The sequence below is a fragment of the Anolis carolinensis genome, chromosome 5 (assembly GCF_035594765.1).
Source record: "Anolis carolinensis isolate JA03-04 chromosome 5, rAnoCar3.1.pri, whole genome shotgun sequence".
Classification (NCBI taxonomy): domain Eukaryota; kingdom Metazoa; phylum Chordata; class Lepidosauria; order Squamata; family Dactyloidae; genus Anolis; species Anolis carolinensis.
In genome coordinates, this window is record NC_085845.1 from 76664896 (window position 1) to 76672438 (window position 7543).

A 7543-nucleotide genomic window follows, 5' to 3' on the forward strand; every position below is an offset into this window, starting at 1 on the left:
GGGATCTGGCAAAGAGTCCTTGCTAGAAAGGAGGCATTAGGCAATTTATAGTTTCCAAAGGACATGGGCACTCCTGCCAAGGCATTGCTTCCCTAGGTATACCTTCTCTGCCACAAGGTGTACCTTCTCTGCCACAAGGTGTACCTTCTCTACCACAAGGTATACCTTCTCTGCCACTAGGTGTACCTTCTCTGCCACAAGGTATACCTTCTCTGCCACTAGGTGTACCTTCTCTACCACAAGGTATACCTTCTCTGCCACTAGGTGTACCTTCTCTGCCACAAGGTATACCTTCTCTGCCACAAGGTGTACCTTCTCTGCCACAAGGAATACCTTCTCTCCCACAAGGTATACCTTCTCTGTCACTAGGTATACCTTCTCTGCCACTAGGTGTACCTTCTCTGCCACTAGGTATACCTTCTCTGCCACTAGGTATATACCCCTAGGTATAACATGAAATCTAAAAAGTGTCCACATGAGGCCAACTATTTCATTTATAGTCTCCATAATGGCTAGTTAGTACTACAACTGTTGCTATCAGGTATGCAGTTACTGTATTCAGGTTTCAACCTTTTATTTGCCATCTGAACAAGAGTGATTCACACGTAGTTGATTTTCCACATTGAGTCCTCATTTATTTTTTATTTTTAAAAAACGTAAAGTTTTTGAGATGAAAGATAATAGGGATTGTTTTTGTTTATTCATTCAGTCGCTTCTAACTCTTCGTGACCTCATGGACCAGCCCACGCCAGAGCTCCCTGTCGGCCGTGGCCACCCCCAGCTCCTTCAAGGTCAAGCCAGTCACTTCAAGGATACCATCCATCCATCTTGCCCTTGGTCGGCCCCTCTTCCTTTTTCCTTCCTTTTACCCCAGCATAATTCTCTTCTCCAAGCTTTCCTGACTTCTCATTATGTGGCCAAAGTACGTCATCTTTGCCTTTAATAGCTTTCCCTCCAGTGAGCAGCCAGGCACTATCAGGATTTTCCTCCAACAACACAATTCAAAAGCATCTATCTTCCTTCGCTCAGCCTTCCTTATGGTCCAGGTCGCACATCCATAGATTACTATGGGGAATACCATTGCTCCTTCCACACAGCTGTGTAAAATCCACATTGACCTGGATTATATGGCAGTGAGGACACAGATAACCCAGGTCAAAGCAGTTATTGTGGATTATCTGTCTTGATATTCTGGGTTATATGGCTGTGCATCTAGAAATACAAAGTCTGACGCTGCCTCCACGTTTTCTCCCTCTGTTTGCCAGTTATCAATCAGTCTGGTTGCCATCATCTTGGGGGATGTTGTTGTGTTTAACTGCAACCCAGCTTTTGCACTTTCTTCTTTCACCTTGGTTCGAAGGCTCCTTAATTCCTCCTCACTTTCAGCCATCAGAGTGGTATCAGCTGCATATCTGAGAATGTTAATGTTTCTTCCAGCAATTTTAATTCCAGCCTTGGATTCGTCAAGTCCTGCACGTCGCATGATATGTTCTGCACACAAGTTGAACAGGTAGGGTGAGAGTTTACAGACCTGCTGTATTCCTTTCCTAATTTTGAACCAGTCCATTGTTCCGTGGTCTGTTCTTATTGTTGCTCCTTGGTCGTTATACAGAGTCCACAGGAGACAGGCAAGGTGACTTGGTATCCCCATACCACCAAGAACTTTCCACAATTTATTATGAACCACACAGTCAAAGGCTTTAGAATAGTCAATAAAACAAAAATAATGTTTTTTTTCTGAAACTCCCTGCCTCCCTCCATTAGGGATATTAGAATATTATTAATCAAATATCAAGAGTAAAATTTACTCCCATACTAGATATTATATAGGAAATTGCGAAACATATTTGAATTATTGTAAAATGGTGCAGAATATCTACTTTGATTAAACAAATGTTAAAATGTTTTCTGAAGGATTCATTACCAAAAACCTTTAGGAATCGCTGACTTAAGGGACCATCCCCACTGCAGAATTGTAGCAGATTTGAAGCTCCTGATTAAACCACTGAGCTGCTGAACTTGCTGTCCGAAAGGTCGGCAGTTCGAATCTGGGAAGCAGGATGAGCTCACGTTGTTAGCCCCAGTTTCTGCCAACCTAACAGTTCAAAAACATTCAAATGTGAGTAGATCAATAGGTACTGCTCCGGTGGGAAGGTAACGTCTCTCCATGCAATCATGCCAAACACATCACCTTGGAGGCGTCTATGAACCCTGTCCTGGATACCAGGAAGTGTCAACTTAGAAATGGAGAAGAGCACCAACCCTCAGAGTCGGACACGACTGGATTTAATGTCAAGGGGGAACCTTTACCTTTACTTGACACCACTTTAACTGCCATGGAACCCTGAGATTTGCAGTTTGTTGTGGCATGAGAGTTCTTGGACAAAGAGGAATAAATATATCACCAAACTACACACCCCAGAATTCCATAGCATTGAGCCATGGCAGTTCATGTTGTCAAAGGGCTTAAACTCTGCAATGTTAACATAGCCATAGACGTTTTAAACTAGTGTTCCTCAAACTTTGTTATGCCAACTTACAGTAGAGTCTCACTTATCCAACATAAACGGGCCGGCAGAATGTTGGATAAGCGAATATGTTGGATAATAAGGAGGCATTAAGAAAAAGCCTATTAAACATCAAATTAGGTTATGATTTTACAAATGAAGCACCAAAACATCATGTTAGACAACAAATTTGGCAGAAAAAGTATTTCAATACGCAGTAATGCTATGTAGTAATTACTGTATTTATGAATTTAGCACCAAAATATCATGATATATTGAAAACATTGACTACAAAAATGTGTTGGATAATCCAGAACGTTGGATAAGCAAGTGTTGGATAAGTGAGACTCTACTGTATTTGCACGTCCAACTTCCAGAATCCTAATGGCACTCCATGCAGTAATGCCGGCCACATGACCTTGGAGGAGTCTACGGACAACAACGGCTCTTTCATCTAGAAATGGAGATGAGCACCAACCCCCAGAGTCAGGCTCGACTAGATTTAATACCAAGGGGAAAATCTTTACTTTTACTAGTGTTTCCCAAACTTTGTTCTGTCAGCTTTTTTGGACTTCCAGCTTCCAGAAGTCCTCTTGCCAGCTCAGCCAACAGTCAGGAAATCTGGAAGCTGAAGTCCAAACAAAATAGAAGGTCTGATCTCTAGTATATATTTGGGTGCCACTTCTTCAACCACCCAGGAGGACATTTTGGGAATTTGTAGCATTTTGTATGTGTCGTATAAAGGACGCCCATCTTATATTACGTGAGCAAGGATTCACAAGGAGCATGTTAGTATGCATTGAGCACTATGGCCAGGGACTATTTTTTGTCCCTTTGTGATGCGCAATGGCTGGCGGAAGGATCCGGCCCATGCAAGTAAGTGAGGCTGTCCCATTGTTTCCAGACTGATTTTTTTCACTCCCTATTGCTGGAGCTTTGGGTAGGATGATGGAAAGAGATTGGGGAACAGTTGGTTGAAGTAACAATAAATATATCCTCCCCCCCAAAAAAGGTAAAGAGAGGGACTATTGGGTAATCCGGAGAAACAACAGTGAGTCATAGCTCAGATATTTTAAAGGAACTTTGGTGAAATCTTCACTTACAAAAAGAAGTCCCACATCAGAGAATAGTTAAGTAAAGGTGGAAGGAGAGACATTAGCAGAGTCAATAAGGAGAGACATGGAACAACTCCACTCAGGAGGAGGGAGGAGAAGCAGCAATCAGGAGGCTTGTTGTCATGCCTTTCATGGGTGATCAGCCTCTTCCCTCCCGACATCACCGTTGCCTCGACATTATAAGAAGGTTTCACAAGACCAGTCACTCTCGTTGCAACGGTGTAGTAACGGTGAAGCCGAGGAACATATCTTAATTCTTGGGGACCACAGTTTGGGAACCACTGCTTTAACAACACAGGTAAGGATGGTTTTGATCCAATAACAACTGGTTTTTTAAAATCAAAGGGTGTTTTACTTTGATGTAATATTGACTATAGATTATAATTCACAAACGTAGGTGCACAGCGGAAGCGTCCTTCTTGTGGATTTTTCTGCAAAACTGGTAAGCTGTCCTGAGCCAACTCTCCTTCGGTCTTTGAAGAACTGCGCAGTGAGTTATTCTGGCACATGGCACAGCAATTTATTATTATTATTATTATTATTATTATTATTACATTTATTATTTACTCTATTGATTATTATTACATTTATTATTTTACTCTATTCTTTATTCCATTTATTATTTTACTCTATTATTTTACTTTATTTATTATTTTTATTCTATTTATTATTTTACTCTATTTTTATTATTACATTTATTATTTTATTTCATTTATTACTTTTATTCCATCTATTATTTTACTCTATTTATTATTAATATATAGTCTATGCATTCTGAAGCTGGAGCTCTAACCTGAATTGCTTTTAAAAAGCTTTTTAAATTCATTTTTAAAAATCGTCTTTGAACTGCTTTATTGTAATATTTATACATCTTAAATTCCATTTCAACAATGATCTTTTATACGTTTGTAATGCTACTGCTTTTTAACTGTCAGTTGTTTCTGATGTGGAGTATAATAATAATAATTATATGTTTTCCATTGTGTCCATACTTTGGAGAGGTAGTCTGCTAAACCTCTCTCAGGTCACAAGAAGTGACTTGGTCCAAAAGGTTTTCTTTTCCTGAGACAACACTTCTTGGCAACCACTGGTGGTTCATGGAGCACAGTTTGGGAACCACGACTATAATGACACAGGTAAGCATGGTAAGAGATGACATGATTTTGATCAAATGACAACTGGATTTTTAAAATGAAAGGTTGTTTTACTTTGGCGTAATATTGACTATAGATTATAATTATCAAATGTAGGTACACAGCGGAAGCATCCTTCTTGTGAATGTCTCTGCAAAACTGGTAAGCTGTCCTGAGACAACTCTCCTTTGGTCTTTGAAGAACTGCTCAGTGAGTTATTTTGACACATGGCACAGTAATTTATTATTATTATTATTATTATTATTATTATTATTATTATTATTATTATTCTTTCATGTATTATTATACTCTTTATTATTTTATTATTACATTTATTATTTTACTTTAGATATTATTTTTATTACATTTATTATTGTACTCTAGTTATTATTATTGTACTTATTATTTTACTTTATTTTATTCAATTTATTAGTTTACTCTATTTTTTATTATTATGTTGATTATTTTACTTTATTTATTATTTGTATTCCATTTATTATTTTACTCTGTTTGTTATTATGATTATATAGTCTTTGCATTCTGAATCTGCAGCTCTAACCTGAATTGCTTTTAAAAAGCTTTTTTTATTCATTTGTTTTAATCGTCTTTGAACTGTTTTACTATAATATTTATACATTTTAAATTTCATTTCAATATTGATCTTTTGAATATTTGTAATGCTATTGCTTTTTAACTGTCAGTTGTTTCTGATGTGGAGCATAAGAATATTAATACGTTCTCCATTGTGTCCATGCTTGGAGAGGTAGTCTGCTAAACCTCTCCCAGGTCACAAGAAATGACTTGGTCCAAAAGGTTTTCTTTTCCTGAGAGAACAGTTGTGTTCTCTCAGGTTTTGCTTTTCCCCTTGTCGCATTGCCAGAAAAAAGCAAAAGACGCTGGCGGTTGGCGCTCCTGGTTTCCAGGACGGGGTTCAAGTCCCTGCGGCGTCCTCGCTGACCTCTCAATGCGACTGGGACTTCTTTTTCCAGGGGACCCGACATCCAGGTGGTGGAGAACCCACTCCGGCATTTAGTCTAAACGTGGAATGAGCTCTCTTAGGGGATGGAGCTCCTTTTAGGACAGGCTTCAGCATCTTGGGTCTCAAATAGTGTTTGCCGGACTATGAAGGAGATTGCAGTTTATTTTCCATTCTCATCCTGGATGCTATTAGATCCTCTCTGTACATATCCAAACTTTTGTAGATTCAAAGCAGCAGTGGGAGAAGTAAGACACCCCACCAAAGACATACGACATTGGGTGAGATACGTCCTTAAATGAATACAATAGAATACATTTTATTGATGAGCCCTTAGGCCGTATCACAATACCAAAACCAAAGGCTTGATAGGACTTGATTACACTCTATGTAGTAAGTTACGATATATGTAAGAAATCAGTTAATGTGTGTGTGTCAAATGTAAAATAAGATGATTGTTTGAGCCATGTCTGGAGAGTTGTTAAGCCTTGGAGTTTCTGATACTGTTGCAATTTTGTTCAGGCTTGAGCTAAGCAGGTGCAGAGACGGTTGGAAGAGAGAAGCAGAGAGAGAGACGCAGAGTTTGAAGTGTGCTCTTGCTTCATGGACTGCAGAAGGAATTTATCCACATGGACAAAGCAACGTGTAGTTCAAATCTCTCATGAAAGGACATTATATGAGTTGGTGCAACTGAGCACATCGTACATATGTTGTTATGGATTTAAGAAGAATAAACCACTTGTTCCTTATTGTTCACCTGCGTGGCACATCTGTTCTTTTTCTGGCAAAACAGTGCGTGGACTACACATTTTGATTTTTCATTACGTCACAGTTCTGATGTGAAATTACCAGTACATTGTCCATTTGATATATGGACCAAGGTAGAAGTCTCTTGCCTTCTGGTACAATTTACTGTCAAATAATATGTGTGCTATGGTCTCAGTTTCAGGTTCTCCACAGATACAAATCCATTCATTATAGGGGATGTTATTAAATCTCCTGTATCTGACCATTGTCTCAAGATGATCAAATCTAGCTTGAGTGACTATCTCCCTAAACTGTTTTGGCATTTGCATTTTAGATAGTTGGCAATTTGGAAGGTACTTTGATATCGACACAGCCATTTTACGCAACGTTACTGAGGGCGGCTATATCTTTTTGTGTTCCATGTCCAACATTTTTTGTATGGCGCTCTTTTTCACTTGGTCACTTAAGGCGCAGGAGACAGGAAGACCACAACTTCTTATATCATTTGTCAGTTGCATAATCCAAATTGGGATTTCATCTGTTCTAATAGGCACAATTTTGAGAATCCTTAAATGAGGGATCCAAGTGTGAATCAAATCTGAACTCTCCCTAGAAGACAACATGACTCAGCAAAGACTTTGGACATGTGAGAAGACAGGAGACATTAGAAAAGGCAAAGAAAGGGAGAGGCAGCAAGAAAAAAGGGGAGTGTATTACAGGTGAATTGGTTCAATCATGGATGCCACGGCTGATGTCCTAAGTCTGTAAGACTCTCGCAACACTACTGGGGATGAGGGGCTTGGAAGTCTCTCATTTCCAGAATGGACATATAAGTCTAAGTCCATTTGATCACTATTAAGAACAACCAAATCTTTGTTCCTGTTCTTTGTGTGTCTTTAAATCAGTGGTTCCCAAACTTATTTTCACCATGGACCACTTGATCAGGAACCACTTCACCATGGACCACTTGAGCAGGGACCACTTTTACCAGGGACTACTTGACCAGGGACCACTTTGCCCAGGCACCACATTAACTGGGGACCACTTGACCGGGGACCACTTTGA

At 39.3% G+C, this 7543-nt stretch overlaps 1 long non-coding RNA gene across 1 annotated transcript; it reads left to right on the plus strand.

The window, feature by feature from the left end:
- The first annotated feature begins 4467 nt into the window (after window positions 1-4467).
- On the plus strand, window positions 4468-6487 carry LOC134299784 (uncharacterized). Its single transcript, XR_010007042.1, has 3 exons — window positions 4468-4758; window positions 4873-4965; window positions 6254-6487. It is a non-coding gene; the product is annotated as an uncharacterized LOC134299784 (long non-coding RNA).
- The last annotated feature ends 1056 nt before the right edge of the window (window positions 6488-7543 follow it).